The 19,163-nt window shown below is 44.6% G+C and overlaps 1 protein-coding gene across 1 annotated transcript in view; it reads left to right on the top strand.

The window, feature by feature from the left end:
- Window positions 1-16,146: 16,146 nt before the first annotated feature.
- Window positions 16,147-19,163, top strand: part of PIK3R3 (phosphoinositide-3-kinase regulatory subunit 3) — a 190,273-nt gene continuing 187,256 nt past the window's right edge. The window contains exon 1 of the mRNA XM_068239578.1: window positions 16,147-16,308. The gene's annotated coding sequence lies outside the window, so the exon portion shown is untranslated. The remainder of the gene's footprint in view (window positions 16,309-19,163) is intronic.

Here is a 19,163-nt window from a genome sequence, read left to right as displayed (position 1 = left end):
ACCTTTAAGGCTACCAACATTTGCAATATTAACTTAAATGTTAATACAGGGATGTTATTTGACAAAACTGGAGTCGGGGAAATAATTATTTCCCTGTTCTCAAGTCCACCAGTCTTGAAAGCCAAGTTCTTTTGTTTGTTGGGTTTTCTTTAGCTAAACTGTATAACTTTGTATACCATAGAATTATGAATTTTCTCTTTGACTTGCATTACCTCCAGTACAAGATAATGAATAGCATTCAAACTGCGGATAGCTCTTTTGTCTTATAAAGGATGGTTATCTTTTCCTGTCTAGTGGTGCAGACTTACAATACAATAATAAAGCAATAACATTTCTATAGCGCTTTTCTCCCGTAGGACTCAAAGCGCTTAGGCTCTCTCAGACTTCCCTGTGTATACCTGGTCAGATCTGGGACTTTTTGCTGCACAGGGTGATCCTGTGCCAGCAGTACTGCCATCCCTATACTCTCTCTCTCTTTCTGTCTCTCACCCTGGGCTTCTCTCAGGGCCCCAGGCAGATGTTATGAGAATTCTCTAGTGCCAGCGTCTCCTGGTTACTGTAATCGGTGGGAACTTCCACACTGAGGCTGTGCGGCCTCCGTGCGTAATATGAGATGCATTGTACTGGTGATACATGTAACGCCAATTGTGTGATGTGCAGGGACAAGGTCACCTTTCAGCCGGGCATGCTGTGTACAGGGGGTGCAGTACTGTGCCCTGCCATGTGACGTATGCTCAAGGAACAAGCACAGAACACATAGATGCTACACAGTAGCTGTCACTAGTACTGTATGTACAATACGGGATCTCTGAGACTCCCTCATAATAGACGGTACACAGTAGCTGTCACTAGTACTGTATGTACAATATGGGAACACTGAGGCTCCCTCATAAAGGATGGTACACAGTAGCTGCCACTAGTACTGTATGTGCAATATGGGAGCACTGAGACTCCCTCATAATAGATGGTACACAGTAGCTGTCGCTAGTACTGTATGTGCAATATGGGAGCACTGAGACTCCCTCATAAAGGATGGTACACAGTATCTGTCAATAGTACTGTGTGTACAATATGGGAACACTGAGGCTCCCTCATAAAGGATGGTACACAGTAGCTGTCGCTAGTACTGTATGTGCAATATGGGAGCACTGAGACTCCCTCATAGAAGACGGTACACAGTAGCTGTCACTAGTACTGTATGTACGATATGGTAGCACTGAGATTCCCTCATAAAAGATGGTACATAGTAGCTGTCAATAGTTCTGTATGTACAATATGGGAACACTGAGGCTCCCTCATAAAGGATGGTACACAGTAGCTGCCACTAGTACTGTATGTGCAATATGTGAGCACTGAGACTCCCTCATAAAAGTCGGTACATAGTAGCTGTCACTAGTACTGTATGTGCAATATGGGAGAATTGTTTTTTTTCATACCACTTGAAGAGAACACAAGGTGAGAGTGATATGGAGGGCTGCCCTATTTGTTTCCTTTTAAACAATACTAGTTGCCTGGCAGCCCTGCTGATCAATTTTAGCTGCAGTAGTGTCTGAAGTACACCAGAAACAAGCATGCAGCTAATCTTGTCAGATCTGAAAATATTGTTAGAAATACCTGATGTGCTGCATGCTTGTTCAGGGTCTATGGCTGAAAGTATTAGAGGATTAGGATCAGCAGGATAGCCAAGCAACTGGTATTGCTTAAAGGGACACTTAAAGAGGAACTCCAGTTAAAATAATGTAATAAAAAAGTGCTTCATTTTTACAATAATTACCGGTATGTATAAATGATTTAGTCAGTGTTTGGCCATTGTAAAATATTTTAAATCCCTGATTTACATTGACATTTATCACATGATGACATTTTTACTGTTGGCAGGTGATGTAGCTGCTGCTTGCTTTTTGGGCAGTTGGAAACCGCTGTAAGCAGCTATTTTCCACAATGCAACAAGGTTCAAAGACCGGAAACTGCCAGGAGTACCATGGTCCTCAGTTTCTTGTGGGAGGGGTTTCACCACAATATCAGCCATACAGCGCTGATGATCAGTTTGGGAAAAGGAATAGATTTCTCATGTAAAAGGGGGTATTGGCTACTGATTGGGATGAAGTTCAATTCTTGGTCACGGTTTCTCTTTAAGTCAGGAATAAAAAAATCAGTTTTACTTGCCTGCGGCTTCTACCAGCCCCCTGCAGCCATCCTGTGCCCTCGCAGTCAATCACGGAGCCTCCGGTCCCCCACCGCCAGCTAGTTTCATTTTCGCCGACAGAAAGTTGGCGGGCTTTCTGCGTCTGCGCAGGCCTGGCCACTTGTATCCTTCTTCATGTTACCGTCCTCAATAGCGTCCTGCACAGGCGAAGAACGCTATTGCGGATGGGAATGCGAAGAAATATATGTGTGGCCAGGCCTGTCGGACCTGTCTGCGAAACCGAAACTAGCTGGCGGTGGGGGACCGGAGGTTCCGTGAGTGACTGCGTGGGCACGGGAGGCTGGAGAGGGCTGGTAGAAGCCCAATGAAAGTAAAACTGATTTTTTTATTCCTGGCTTAAGTGTCCCTTTAAAGAAAGCCCGAAATGGGCTTACATTTCTTTTTTAAAAGTAGGCTTCCTGATCCGCGGGGCTGAGCGGATCAGGTAGCCGCAAAAAACGCCACTCTATGCCGCTCCTGTGGGCCACACTGGCCCACTTTCACTTTTGTTACCTATAGGTCACGACCCTGAGATGAGATTAATTCTCTCATGATCCAGCGTGCATGGAGGCGGGGGAGTGGCCAGGGAGAGAGAGCTGCCCAATGGCCACTCTGGAATCCCTGTAAGAACGCCCCTGGCAGGCATTTTGAGCAGGGAATCCCTCTCCCTGTGTTTACCTCCGAGATGGCGACAAGTAATGTTGCCAATCTCGGGGAAGGGGGGGGGGGGGTGTTCTCTTTAAAAGGAAAAATATAAGGCAGTCTCCATATACCTCTCACAATGTCAGGCAGATAAGGATTGATGAAATTATTTTAATGCACACATTAGCAGAGAGCAAATAAAAGCATTTATCAGCGTGGTGTGTGTGTGAATTCACAGATGCTATCTTTATACCTTACCCTGTATAAATAATGGGCAGCTAGAAGGGGAGGGGGGAACATGGCAGCACCTATAGCTATTAGAAACCAGAAAAAAAAAGTGTTGCTTGGTTCCCTTTAACCCAACCTAACTTAGTGGTTAAAGCGCCACTCCAACACTGCATATCACATAGGAATGGGTTATTTGGGTTTTCGTGGCTGCCCACCCTCTCTTCTTCTGTATAATACTTTGGTGTCTATTGATAAGTTTTACCACTATAAGAGGATTCCTGAGTCATGGGTGAGTGGGAATAGCAGTAATCTTCTCATTATGGCCCATACTCACGGGCAACTTTTTGTGCCTGTCGCCAGCACACGTGAGCGTGTGGGCGACAGGCCAGCGACAGCTCCTCGCCAGGTCCCTCCGCGTACACACGCTTAAGAGGGACCAGCGGCTCAACGGAAGTTGTCGCCGACGTTCCTCCTCCCCCCGCCGGAAGCTCCGTATACCTCAATGGAGGTTGCAGTCGCTAGTCCGCGTACTCACGCGGACTAGCGACAGTTGCGGTGGAGTTGCGGCGGCGACTGTCGCCAGCCAATTGACCGCGCCAATCACCTGGCGACGTCAGCGACGGGCGACGGTTCGGGGTGCGCGCCCGTGCAACAGCGCATACTCACGGGCGACCTGTCGCCGCAACACGCGCGCGCCGCGTGTTGCGGCGACAATTGTAGCCCGTGAGTATGGGCCATTAGACCAGCCAGAAGACAGTTGATCACAGCTTGTTCATGCCGTGACATTGCTTCTTAAAACTGCGAGCTCTACTGGTGGCGTAGTGGTTAGCTCACTTGCCTTGCAGCGCTGGGACCCTGGTTCGAATTCCAGCCAGGGCACTATCTGGAAAGAGTTTGTATGTTCTCTCCGTGTCTGTATGGGTTTCCTCCGGGCACTCTGGTTTCCTCCCACATTCCAAAAACATAGGGATAAGTTAATTGGCTCCCCCTAAAAAATTGTCCCTAGACTACAGTACTTACACTACATAATATAGACATATGGCAATGGTAGGGATTAGATTGTGAGCTCCTTTGAGGGACAGTTAGTGACAATAATAAATATATATATATATATATATATATATATATATATATATATATATATATATATATACTGTACAGCGCTGCGTAATATGTCGGCACTATATAAATACTAAATAATAATAATAATAATTTAACTTCCGACCGATTGCTGCACCAAGAATAAGATGTGCCACACAGACTGAGGTAAATGGATGAATACTGCTTTATGAAGGTCGCTTGTTACTTAGGAACCCCCAAATTATAGTAAATCTCCACCAATGACGGTGCACAGAACAGGGGCAAACACATTTGAACAGAAAGGCAGCAGGCAGTGTGACAAACACCCACCAATCCTGTCATATTGTGCTACAGTTGCCATACAGGCTTCCTCCACTAGAGACTTCTGGAGGCGAATCCACTGTGAGCTCAGATTGTCCATTTTAATCATAAAACAAGCTGGATGCTCACTCCCGATTTTCAGCTTTCACTTGCGGCTTGGTGATTGAGTGCTCGGCACCTTTGCCTTTCAGTTCTAGAGTTACAGGTTTGATTTCCAGGCTGTACCAGGCCCGTATTTAGATCACAGGAGCCTATAGGCACAGATGTCCTGGCACCCTAGCCTAGACCATGAACCTACAAACCCCCACCAAACCGCACTGCAAGTGTGCTGGCTGACCCACCTGTCACTTCTCCCTTACTTCTCTTGCCCATAGCTACAGGTGCCCCTTAGTATTAGGTAGCCAGAGGTGTCCTCTGTATTAAGTAGCTAGATGTGCCCCCAAGTATTAGGTAGCTAGAGGGGAACTTGGAAAGGGGAGTGAACGCCATTCCATCATCAGGCGCCTGTAGGCACGTGCCTGCAATGCATTATGGTAAATCCGGCCCTGGGCTGTGCACTATGTGCATGGTGAGTATATATTCTGCCTATCAGGGGCATAGCAACAAACCTCCCAGGCCCCCAAAGTAAACTTGTCATGAGACTCCTTCATACAAACCCAGCCTCCCCCCACTCCCTTCCTTGTCATGGCCAGTCACACACTTTTCTCTGCGCCCAACTTACCCTAGCATTTGGGCCACCATAGACTGTAATGTGCTCAGAAGTTAATTTGGGCACCGGCAAAAGACTGAGCCCAAATTACAAAAAAAAAAATGGTGCACTTCATCAGCCAGCAATAGCTTACGTCTGAGTCCATGGCAGCCTGGAGGGGGAATAGTAATCTACAGTGCCAGGAAATTTGCAATAGCAGGGTGAGACATTTTTCGGCTTCAACCTGCGCCCAAATTTCTTGGTGCCTTTTTGTATGTTTGCTTTTATGCTGCTTATGATTTTGTGGGTGATTTATTTTTTTCTTCCTGGGAGAGGGGGGCAATTGCTTCCACATCCCCTATCCCCTAAATGGGCCCTACAATGCAGCATAGTAATTACTGTATTTTCCTGCGTATAAGACTACTTTTTAACCTTTGAAAATCTTCTAAAAAGTTGGGGGTCGTCTTATACGCCGGGTGTCATTGATGCTGCTGAGGACTGTAGTGACTCAGCGCAGGCACGCATGTGCGCGATCTGAGAGGCAGAGGAAGTAAATAGGATACAAGGGTGGGCCAGAAGGGTGTAAGAGGCGTGTTTTATGGGCACAGAGCGATTTATTCTTCCATACCTCTCTGATAAACAGGGAGAGAGGGAGAGCTGACCAATCCGCTTAGAGAGTGGGAGAGGGAGAGTTGACCAATCCAACCAGTCATTCACATATATACGGTTATATACTGGGTACCATATACAGTACAGCACCAGTATATGATGTTTTTTAATATTTATTTTGTGTGCATTGGAAGAGGGGTAGTCTTATACGGCGAGTATATCCCAAACTCTATACTTTAACTGGAAAAGTTGGGGGGGTCGTCTTGTAAGCTTGTCGTCTTATACGCCGGCATATACGGTAGATTGGGATCCCTTTCAGGAACAGTGACTGATGTGAATTGCTCAAAGTAGTTTGTAAAGTGCTGTATAAATACTAATGATATTACCCATTGATGAGCAAAACATTTGATACTTTGCATGCAAACTCATGAAAGCCAGATGCTTCTGATCAGTAAGCTGCTGGCCGGTGGATTCACCAGCAGCTGTAGTCTTTGTAAGTTTTCCATCTCCTCACTCAAAATTACTTCAGGAGTGTGAAAATATAAGATGACACAGGTACTAAAAGTCCCTAAAGACATTCCGTGCATCAACCTTCAGGTTTGAGACACAGCATGGAAATTTCTTAGCCCAGATGTCTAAAGCAGTCTCTGTTAGTTCTCATTAGTTTATAATGTGTTAACCCTTTAATGCAAAACTCTATCTCCCCCCCTGCACTGACTGGTGGGTGTCATCAGCAGCAGTAACTCACCTGCTGACCGTAAATCATCAGAGCTCTAAAATGAAAAAAAAAAAAAAGATGGCCACAACCAACTTTATCTGAGGTGTTGAGAAGCTGTTAGCCTGCAGAGCTTCAGAGCACTTAGAGGAATGTCAGCCTAAACAAGCATACTGCCATTAAGTTACATTAGTTATGTTAATTAAAATAGATAGGTAATATAATCTCTTACCCACCCTGTTTTAAAAGACCAGGCAAATGTTTGATTTCATGAGGGCAGCCATCTTTGTGGTTGAAAGGAGGTGACAGGGAGCATGAGACACAGTTCCAACTGTCCTGTGTGCTGATCACCCCTCCCAGTTACTAGGCAACATGAATAAAAACGTAGGAAATCCCATCATGCTTTGCACAACATCAGGGAAAAAAAGCCCGGACAGTTTTCTTTGATGGGTGGAGCTTAGCTAAAAATGCAACTAAAAATGATGCTTTGGTAAGAAAAACAAAGTTCTGATGCTGTGAAACTGTTAAAGAAACACCAAACCTTTTCAGTTCTGCTGAGTAGATTTTTAGTCCAGAGGTTCACTTTAAGGTGTATCTAAGATGGTACACTGTGCCTTATTTATACATACCTGGGGCTTCCTCCAGCCCCATGAGGACTGTGGCTTCCCTCCCCATCCTCTTCGGCCCCTCCATTCTGGTGCTATAACTCCCAGTAATCTGATCAGTCACAGGGCGCTCCCTAGGAGTGCTCATGCGCACAAGAGCGTGGCCGGTTGGATTACCAGGAGACATCGCAAGAACGGAGTGGTTGCAGAGGACAGCGAGGGAGGCCATGGGGGTTAGGGGCTGGAGGAAGCCCCAGGTACGTATACATACACAATATTATTACATATCGGGTTCTCTGTAATGTGTACCTGAGGTGGAGCAGAGGGGCAGATGTTTCCTGGTCCATGACATGTCTGTGTCCCTATGCGCCGCATTCTGCCCCCACAGACAGGCGCCGTAAAAGTGAAAAAAAGGATTGCTGGCCACAGGAGTGACAGGGATTGAGGCTACCTGATCCGCAATAGGACGCTATTGCGGATGGGAAGGCGAGGAAAAATGTGTGCCCAGGCCTGTCACGCTTGTCAGTGAAAACGAAACTAACTGGCGGCGGGGGACCGGGGGCTCCGTGCAGGGGCGCCTTTAGGCATAGGCAGTACAGGCCTTTGCCTGAAGTGCCATTGGTCCTGGGGGCGCCATGTTGCTGGATTAAGCCCCACGCCCTAAACTAAGCACCGCACCCTGAACTAAGTTCCTTCCCCATGGATGTTCTATTACTTGCTTCTGCTGCATCTGCTTAGCGTAAGTTGCAGGCAGCTGCCACTGTGTCCCACTGTGCCTGGTGCATCCTTTTTCCCCCTTTGTGCCGCCTCCTGTCTCCTTGTGCCTCCTTTAGTCCCTTGTGCCAAGTCTGACCCCCTATTTGTCCTTCTGTCTCCGTTTATGCCTCCTGTCTCCCTTTGTGCCTGCTTCTGACTCCATGTGCCTCCTTTAGTCCCCCTGTGCCATCTCTGCCTCCTTTTGTGCCCCTTTGTGCCTCCTTCTGTCCCACTTTGTGCCTCATGAAAGTGAAGCCCTGTCTGTGTATTTTTTGGTGAAATGCTGCCTTATTCTGTATTTTCTGGTGAAACGCTGCCGCATTTACATTTATTTTTCTGGTCAAATGCTGCCACAATACGTGTAATTTCTGGTGAAACGCTGATGGATTACGATTATTTTCTGGTAAAGCATTGACGCATTAGGACATGATTCTAGTGAAACGTTGCCGCATTATGATAATTTTGGGTGAAACACTGCTGCATTACGGGGGGCGCCACGAGGGAGGGTGGTGGCGCCACAGGTTCTTCTCGCCTGGAGTGACAAAATGGCTAGGGGCACCCCTGGCTCCGTGAGTGACTTCGAGGGCACATGACGGCTGGAGGGGGTAGGTAGAAGTCCCAGGCAAGTAAAACTGATTTTTTTAATCCAGAGATGAAGCACCCTCTTGTATTTTACCTTATAAATCAGTGGGAACATGACAGTAAACACCTAATCTGCTCTTTGTTTCATTGTTCTCTGTTTAATCTGACTGTTCTCACCTCTGATAAGAATCCCCGACTGAGCACTCAGTCTAGCTTTGCTACGGAAAGATTATAGCTGAGTCTGTCTTCTCTGGTGTCTTTTCAAGCCCAAGCAGGCCCCATGGTGGCTCTGCTATAATGACTCAGCTATAATTATTCCCTGCAAAGCCAGACTGAATGCTCAGTCCGGGATTCTTATCACAGTTGATAACAGACTCTTTTAGCAGTGAGGATGAAACAGAGAGCATGGTAGGTGTTTTCTCTAATGTTCTTACTGATATACAGTATATGGTAAAATACACAAGGGTGCTTCGTCTCTGGTTCCCTGTAAGTGTTTCTTTAAGTTAAAAAAAAAAAAAAAGTTTGTGAGATTCAGAGCTCTAAAGATTTATAGGCGGCAAGTGGTGAGTTACTGTCGCTGACACCCACCGATTTGTGCAGGGAGGATATAGTGTAGAGCTTTGCATTAAGGGTTTACACATCATGAAAGAAGTACTCTTTTTAATAAGTCCTGCATTGGAAATGTTGGCCTTTTTGATTGGCTGCTCTGGGGAATTGAGGCAGTTCTTTCACTGTGGATATTGTGATAAATAGGGCTGATGTATAAAAGGTGTGATTGTGACGTAGCTCTACTACCCGCTGTCTGGTTGCTCTCATCCCATTTCTCTCTCTGCTTTGCTTGGCGTGTGAATTTCCCATGTGGGTGATTAATATTCTTCTCGGAGAGCAATGATCTCCCTGGAGTGGCGGATCTGATCCCCACATAGATCCTTTGTGTCTTGTGAATACCTTCGCTCACCTCCATCATCAATGCAGCCAATCTGAGGGGTGATAATTACTCCAGAGCGGCACACAGCACCATTACCCAGCGTGTGCAATTATCTGTGCGTGCAGAATGACACATAATTGTCACCAGCAGTCACACTCGCTTCTTTCCAGAAGTTTATTTTACCAATTTATGTAGAAAGGCCGGGACCATTGTCGGTTCTAGTCTAACTTTGGCATTAAAGAGGCCCTGTAGTGACATATAGTAGAATGCAGTAAATTAATCAGGATTCCCACTCTTGCGTTAAATATCCTGGTTTCAGCATCAGAAATACTTCCTACAGCTGTATATTGGTGTTTAGCCCTCCCTTCGAGGCTTAGCCTAGGCGGTTAATGACATGGAATTATTGTGTAACTTAGAAGTAAAGGAGGAAAGGCCCGTATCTACCTTGCAATTTTTTGACAACCGTCGATTTTTGAGCGACGAGTAGTTTCCACGATCTTACACTATGGGTCCTGGCGCAAGATTACAGGAATGACGTTTAGTGGAGGGCAGCAACCTCACAGTGGGTTGATACTTTAATAGCCCCAGCGACTCTGTGCAAAGTACTGCGATCGCTTGACTTCCTGTTGCACCACAGCTGTGTGACGTTGCGCATACCCGCCAACAGGAAGATGGATTGGGGAGCGTTTATCATCGTGGGATGTCACTGTCATCCATATACCTTCGTTCCTGTGATTCCTCTAATCTGGTGTATCTGATCATGTGGGCAAAATGTGGGGAGTGTTTCAAGTGAACTTGATGACAAAGAAATGTAAAAAGAAGGGGATACTGAAAACCCAATATAGTGTAGTAAGTACTGGTATTAGTTGGATATGTAAAGTAAGTAAAGAATTCTCACAGACCAGGGTCACCTCAATGGTAACCACAGTCAATGCAGGTGGGGAGATTAGACCTGACCCCACTCAGGATTAAGAAGTCACTCTCTGTAGACAGGAAAAAGGGGTAGCACCGCTCCACCAAGGGTGGACTTAGATATTGTACAAAACAAACAGAGGCGCCAAAAGGATAAAAAAGGACTAAAATTGTAATATGATATATATATATATATATATATATATATATATATATATATATATATATATATATATATATATATTATAGAGGAGGTAGTGGTGGACTTACCTCCTCCAAGCAGACACAAAGTACTGTTGATTTGAACAGTCACAGAAAATTTTATTTACACACTCCAGAGAATTGTGCAACGCGTTTCACAGGTGTGACCCTGCTTCATCAGGCAGTAAAGTAGGAACATAGAACAGCTGCAGGTCAGAATAGCACCAAGCGCCTCTGCTGACAAAGAACACACACAAGAACGGTAGGAGCCCAATATGATGTATTAGGTCAGTTATATGAAGTGGATAAATGGCATAAAAAAGGAGGATACCCCCAAACCAGGATTGCCTAACAGCAACCACTTTCAGGCATGTGGAAAAGCTCGTCCTGCGCTAAGGTTGATGACTGGTCTCTCAGTGGTGTGGTCGCTCTCTCTAGAAGTAGAGACTAGTATCTCCGCCCTCCACAGGAGTATGAACATGTACTGGTACAGGGGAGGCGCCCAATGTATATAAAATGCAGATAATAACAATAAGGTAAGTGCTGCTTACCCAATGATGACCTAAGTCTATGATCGAAAGGAATATTTTATTGCACAGAGAAGGCAACACATTTTGTGGGCTAAAATCCCACTTCCTCTGGTTAATAACGTGCCTGAATAACAAAAAGCTTAAAAGCTCTGAGAGCCTCCAATAAATTTATGTGGGAGAAACATGACAAACTCTACGTGAAGATATAAACCATCACAGGTTCAGTAATAACAGCAAAATATAATAAGTAGACTGATCTCCCAGTGCCCACACATTTCTGCTTACGTGGACATAGTTTAAAGGGACCCCGAGATCTAATTAAAATCAAAATCTGAACTTACCTCTGGCTTTCTCCAGCCCACCATAGGTCGGGAGGTCCCTCGAAGTCCATCTGGCTCTTCTCCCAGGGCCTGGTCAGAAATGGCTCCCCGGCGGCTCCCGGCGACACTGGGCCCGAGTGTCGGGCTCCTCTTCCTGAAAGGCGACGTCAGTCATCACCACGCCGGCCACTATGCGTCATGCCGGCGTGACAGTACTGCGCATGCGCTGTTTAATCGTGCATGCGCCATCCCTTTAAGTGATCTTCTCATTACTGTATTAATAGTATTAATGCGTGGCTTCAAATCGCATGAAGCTAGACTAACGAGACAAAATGTATACATTGGTCCAAAACTGTAGATGAAGGATTAAACAAGGATTGTAATTTCTTGTGTTGGTGTTCCTAGAGTAATGCAGGTTGTGCTAAGTGTGCGGTGGATGCTACCTGCTCATTGTAAGCAACAGTAAAATTGTGCTTCCTGCACGTGGCAACTTTACCAACGGTTAGTGAATACAACCTGTTATGACTTTAGATTCTGACCTTTTCTTTACATGGTTTATAAGAGGAACTTTAACCAAGGTTCAAACTTCATCCCAATCAGCTGATACCCCCTTTCCCACAAGAAATCTTTACCTTTTTTGGAATGGATCATCGGGGGAGTCTGTATGACTGATATTGTGGCGAAACCCATCCCACAGTGTGATGTCAAGACCATGGTACTGAAAGTTTGCTGTATGTGAACCTTGTTGCATTGTGGGAAATAACTGCATTTTCCAACTGCTAAGCAAGCAATATGTCCCTTTGTGCACAGAACTGTCAGTAACGAACATTCCGCACAGATCACCTGGCAGAATTAAAGATGTCACCACCAGTGAAATCTCAGAATGTAAATCGGGGAGAGGAAAGATTTGAAAATGGGCAGACACTGACTAAATAATCTATAAATGTTTATTGTAAAAAAGAATAAGCAATTTTATGTTATGGTCACTGCAGTTCCTCTTTAATATTTTATGCACATATATTTTTCCATATTGTACCAAGATATCCTGTACAGTGTTCAGTTTGTGAGTGATTGATTAAATAAACGAGTTAGGAGTTGGAATTCTCACACAGAGAGATCAGATTTCATTTCAGTCAGCATATTAACAGTATAATATCTACACGTAAAATAAAACAAAAAAACTACAAAAATGAATTTGAACAATACAGAATTTTCTATCCTTTTGTGATTTTCAATATTCAAACTGTCAGTGGTGGGAAGTTATCCATCAATTTGTGTGTGACCGAATATTTTGATCAGATCAGAATGAATACTTATTGCTTCGGTAGAGCAGTATAGGGCAGCATTAAGCTTTTTCAGTTGTATTTGTATATTTTTATTATTAAATGGTTTGCACTCCCCTTACATACTGTACAGTATCAGCGAGGTGATGTTCTATAAGGGAACTAGCAGGCGTTAGGAGATCTGGCAGCCCCAGCAGTAGTCTGCAGTCAGTCTGTCCTGATTGGAGCTTTCTTTGTGCTGATTAATTCTTTGCTGAGTGACATAGGCCTCGCATTCACCATCCAGAGGCTGCTGGCTGCTTGTATCTCCCCTGCTTACATCACCAGTAGAAAATCCTTCCTCTGGTCACTGGCTCTCCGCATTCTCCCACAATCCTTCGGTCTCCAGGCAGAGATATGCAAATCGTCCCATTATCAGCTGTTTCATTTGCATATCTCTGCCTGGAGATGTAGCTGCCTGCCGGTGGATGGATGCATGGCATGCTGGGAGTCTTGTGCTGTTGCCATCCTGAGTTGGGTATCTTTCTATAATCAGTTTGTCACCCAGCAGCAGTAGCGGAGTCCTGGGAATTCCCAGGATGGAACATCTGAGGGGTCATTGGATTGCGTGTCAGGAAATTCTCCTTCCTCTCCGCACATAGCGACAGTCTCTCAACACCCCATGTTGCTAAGCGGAATCTGTCAGCAGTGCTAAAATAAGTCCAGATTTGCCCCCAGATCAGACAGGACAAGCGGATACCTGGGTATGGAGTAATAATTGTTGTTAAGGAAGAAAGCTGCATCCAGCGATGATGTCATTGGCACAGAATACATTGATGTTTTATCATATAGTCAGTAGGTTACAGAGCGATACCCAGAATAACTGACATGTCTGCACCTGTAGAAAAAGAATAAGAAAAATTCCCCCATTCTTCGCATTTATTCCTCAGAAATTCTTTATAGCTATGTAAGCATTCTTATATATATATTACGTGTGATATGAATGTTTACATTTTTGTGATTCAGTGATGATATTAGAAATTATACAGCAACAGGTCTTAAAGAGACACTGAAGCGAAAAAAAATATATGATATAGTGAATTGGTTGTGTACTATGAATAATTACTAGAAGGTTAGCAGCAAAGAAAATATTCTCATACTTTTTATTTTCAGGTATATAGTGTTTTTTCTAACATTGCATCATTCTATAATATGTGCAGATTACACAACACTCAGCATTCAAAATGATTCTTTCAGAGCAGTCTGTGAAGTAATGACCTCCTCTATCAGAGAAAAAGTAAACAGTTCACTTACAGTTGAGATAATAAAAGTCAGATAACAGCCCTCTCCACGACTAAAGGCCCATACACACGTCGGATTTCAGTGAACGACGGGTCGTTTGCACGCCCCGTTGTTCCGTCGTTCGCCCGCTAAATCGGTCGTGTGTACAGGCTGTCGTTCGCTTGATAAGGGTGAGTTTGAGCGATCCGCCGGGCGGATCGCTCAAACTCACCCTTATCAAGCGAACGACAGCCGGGCTGCATTAGGCGCCGGGTGGATCGCTCAAACTCACCCTTATCAAGCGAACGACGGCCTGTACACACGCCCGATTTAGCGGGCGAACGACGGGGCGTGCAAACGACCCGTCCGCGGAAATCCGACGTGTGTATGGGCCTTAAGACTTAGTCGGAGAGTTAATGGCTTGTTTGCATAGAGATAACAACTGGAGTTTCTTAACTCTTCCTGTACTGGAAACAATTAGACTGATGTGTCTGATCTTAATGTTTTATTTCTTAGCTGTACTACACATACAAATCATAATATCATAATTTTTTTTTCGCTTCAGTGTCTCTTTAAAGGGAAGTGTCTGACACTTTGAGCCTAGAATATTAAACCTTTTCACAATATTCTAATTGATCTGAGATTTTGATATTGGGCTTCTCATAAGCTGTAAGCCATAATCAGGGGCGTAACAATAGACACTGCAAGGAATGTAGCCGCAGGGGGACCCGTGGGGGTAGAAATTTCTTTTCCCTGTCCTTTTTTTTTTTTTTTCCCCTGCTTGTATCTGTTAATGTCTTGTTTCTGTCTTGCTCTATTGCCACTGCCATGTGAACCACAACCAATTCCGGGTACGACTTGATCGCACTTGGCGAAATAAAGATTCTGATTCTGAGAGACTGACAACTAAGGGCATGGAGAGAAATAACTTTCTGCTCTCTGCACAATTGTCCTGACTGCATCTGCTAAGCCACTGATAACGATTCATACAAAGTTTTACAGACAAAGATTTGTAGACTGTCCCTATTTAGTGTGCAGCAGGCTCTTGTGTAAAGGGCTCAGTCTGTCCGTCGCCTGTGCTAAACGCTAGTAAGTGCCCAGCCAGTGGACAGGAGCAGCTCACAGGCGGTCCATTCACCGCCACCACCTGCCAGATGCTTGTGAATCTGGAATCACACTCCTGAAACTTGTCAGATTTTTGTTAACCAACTGATCTGCATTCTTGTTTAGGGTCTATGGCTAAAAGTATTAGAGGCAGAGGATCAGCAGTACAGCCAGGCAATGTGCATTGTTTAAAATGTAAATAAATACTGTATGTCAGCTTCTATATCCCTCTCATATCCAGTACCTTTATTTGTTTTTACACCTTGTATATCTTTTGGAATCTGTGTTTCAATGCAGTATATGAGTGCTTTTGCTACTCCGTGTTACTTTTGACCAACTTTCGATAAAGCATGTGAATTATGTAGAAAAAAAAATCCCCCATAATACCAAAGGGGTGAAACAATACAGGACGTTTCTGAAACTGATACATTGTTGTAATACTGCACAACGCCTGTCAAACTTTCATACAATGAACACCAGTGTTTGCACAATCTCTAAACTGCATACAGGTAGTAGACATTTGTCACATTCTGCTGGGAATACACCATGAGATTTTTTTGGCAGATAGATGGCTCGATAGATCATTTCCAACAGGTCCAATCTGATTTAGATTAGTTTTTTTTTTCTGATTAATTTTCTCATAGAAGTGAATGGAAATCGATCAAAAAACAGACATCACACTGTGGGAGCCTTGTTGCATTGTGGAAAATAATAGCAGCACATAGCAAAAAAGCAAGCAGCACTCATTCCACTGACATCACCTGCCAGCAGTAAAAATGTCACTATGTGATAAATGTCAGAATGTGAATCAGGGAGAAGAAAAAATTTACAATGGGCAAACGCTGACTAAATCATTTATACATAATTATTGCAAAAATTAAACACTTTTTTTAATCTATTATTTTCACTGGAGTTCCTCTTTAAGTAGGGAGAGGTCATCTTTGTTTGTTAGGTTAGGCATCAGAAAGGAGTTACTGCTGCTTCTGAATTCTGAATTCAAAAAGTCAGGAACTGATGGCTAACACGGTGCTTCATTCTACTGCTACTGTGTGGGACAATGGATTAAAGAGTACTAGTCTACGATTTCTTTCGTTCATCTCTGTTATGTTAATTTTATGTAAGATCTCTACACAAGCCATAGAACTGACCAAACTGTGCTTTTTCTCTGCAGAGTCTTTGAGGTTGGAGGTCAGTCAGCTGCAAAGGAAGAGTTCTGGAGACTTCAGAGATAAGCCAGAAATGTACCGTGCTCTGCTGTCTCTCCTGTCACCGCTGCCAGCATAGCAGCCAATCCTGGCTCACCCCGAGGATTCTTGGAGAAGCATTTGGCAGAGTCTTGTTCCACAGCTCAATATCTAGGTCAGTATAGCACGTCTATCAGCTCAGGCTTTGGGGGTTATTTTTTTATGGTAGTACAAAGAGCAGTGTTGATGCCTGCAAAGTACAGAAATCAGGGCAATCAGTCAGGAAAAATCAGCCTCCTGTATACTGACAAGTGATCGCTGTGCACAATGTCATTGCTCTTTGCAATTTGGGGAAGTCAGGTCTGAGCATGGGAGCTTACACGGATTTGTATTTACTACCATTGTAGAAAATGAGTAACCCTGCAAACCTGGCCTGGTTGTTAAGTTGTTTCCGGTTAGTGGCAATTATTTGCAGTCCCTTAACTGGGTCATATCAGATAAGCAGCCAGAATTTACTTACACAAAACAAATGTGGCCTCGCTCTGTGGACATGGGCGGGATTATAATCTCTCATTCACTGAATTCCCAGCGTCTAACTTTTGTACAGTAGGAGGCTGCTTGTTTGGTATATATGAAGGCTGCTTGTTTGGTATATACTTCCACTTATAATCCACATACAGAGGGAGATTTACTAAACCGAGGGATTGCCAGGATGGTATAAGCCGCAGGTTTGCACCGGTTACTGTGCTGTTCTGTGTATCACCAACCAGTCTGGCCTCTGATGCAACCGCTCCATTTGAATAGGAAGGGACACTGTGCACATACATGCACGGTCTACCTTCTCCCCTCCCCAGCTTCTCACTCAGGGGTGGACCTACCATGTTGCAGAGGGGGCAGTGACGTCGCGTGCAGGTGTGCAGGCTTGGAAGGGATGATACCCGCCCGGCAGAAGTGGGGAGTGGGACTGACATCATTCCTCCCTCTCTCTCTCCATGGGCTTCCTTCCTGTGTCCCCTTGCAGAGTACTGGCGCAGCTGTGTGTTTATCAATCAACTGCTCTGTGCATCCCTGCAGCCGGCTCCTCACTACTTCCTGTTTCCCTATGCCTCATGTAGGGAAATGGGAAGTAGAGAAGAGCTGGCTCTCAAAAAGCATGGACAGGTGAGAGATTTACAAAAACGCATTGCTGCGCCAGCTCTGCAATCGGACACAGGAGGGGGACCAATGGAGAGGAAGGGAGGAATGATGTCAGCCCTCCTATCCACTTCTGGGGGGAGGGTGTCACCCCTTCCAAGCCCTATGGGGTGTGGCAACAAGAAAAAAATTGGCTTCAGGAGGCAAATATTGTAGAACCGACCTGTTCTCACTTTTATACAGTATGAAGGCTGCTTGTTATATACTTCCGCCTCTAATCCACATACAGAGGGAGCCAAACCATTTTTGCAAGGCCCCATTTCCACTATGCGACACTTGCTTTGATGCGAGATCACATCCAAATCCATCTAGCTGTGCCATGCATGGCTATAGGAATTTCCATGCATGATCTGATTTTATGCAGCCTGCCTTCCATTTTTCCCCTGCTCACAAATTTGGATGCAGCCTAGTGATTTCAATATACTTCAAAATTTCATCCAAAGTTGCATGCAGTGGAAACGGACACCAATCGCACAAGTGGAAACTATGCCTAAAGCTTCCGATTTTTCCAGTTCATGATGCCAATCTCCCAGGAAAAAATAAGTTAACTTCAACTGGACAATGTTTTGTGTTTTAGTAGATGTTTTACTGAGCAGCTTCTTCACTTCTTATGGGGTGGAGGAGACGGCCAGACACTTGTATGTATAGATTGTGTACTCCAGCGAGCTGGGCAAAGTCAAAAGGAAACCTATACCAGAGAGCAACTTGGCAATCTTGAATATAGCTGGGGTGTCAGTGAATGAGTCAGACAAAAACGGCACTGGAAATTCAGATGCAGCCATAGGCCATAATATGAATTATGGCACTCCGGCAGTAATTTGGGTGACGTCAAAAGACGGCGCCTAAATTATGATAAAAACAGCTTGATTAGACCGCCAGCTATAGCAGGAAGCCAAATTACATCTTTCCCCATTGTCAATGAGGGCTTGGAGAGGGAATAGTAATTAACGCCGCTGGGACTTGTGCAGGAGCAGGGTGAGTCAGTGAATCTGATCTTTAACACAGTCTGGTGTCCTGCAGAGTACAAAGATGCAGGGCCGGTTTAAGCAACAATGGGGCCCCAGGGCAAAATAAACCTGGGGGCCCCCCAACATATACCCTGGAACAAAAATCGGCATTAGGGGACCTTTTTTGCAGCTGGTATAGTCAGGGTGTGAAGTCCCAATCGGTCGGAGCTCCACATTCTGGCTACCCCAACCTGCATGGGGGACAAGGGGTTAAAAAGTTTCAGGAGTGGAGACCCCACATAATTTAAAAAAAAAAAAATCCCACTCTAAACATAAAAAAAAATTTGGGAAAATAGAAAAAAATGCCAGGGATCTTCATACAGCCATATTGCGGCTGTATAGCGATCCCTGGCTAAAGCGCTGCGGCTGCGTATGGACACCCTGGAAACCCCGTCAGGAAATTTATTGCGCTTTCGTTTGATGCATGTAAAATTACACTACCGTTAGGTTTGCTACTAAAAGTGACATTTACCGCATTTAAAAGTCTACTTTTTTCCTTCGAAACTTTAAAATCGATTTTCTCAAACTATAAGGTCTTTTTGAAAAATTGTTTTTTCCTCTTATTCCTAATGATCTCCTTAACATATCCTGCAAATTTAGAGTTTCTAGCATTTAAGGTGGATTTGCTATTAACCATTAAAGTCGGCAGGTTTTTAAATGTGTATTTTTTTTTTTCCTTTGAAACTTTAAAATCGATTTTCTCAAAAACTATAAGGCCGATTTGAATTTTTTTTCCTCTTGTAGCCACTGGGGGCCCCTACAAGCTCTGGGGCCCTGGGGCAGCTGCCTCCTTTGCCTCTATGGTAGCGCCGGCCCTGCAAAGATGTAC

The sequence above is a fragment of the Hyperolius riggenbachi genome, chromosome 6 (genome assembly GCF_040937935.1).
Source record: "Hyperolius riggenbachi isolate aHypRig1 chromosome 6, aHypRig1.pri, whole genome shotgun sequence".
Classification (NCBI taxonomy): Eukaryota; Metazoa; Chordata; class Amphibia; order Anura; family Hyperoliidae; genus Hyperolius; species Hyperolius riggenbachi.
Note: the sequence above shows the minus strand (reverse complement) of the source record. Positions and strands in the feature narration are given on the sequence as shown.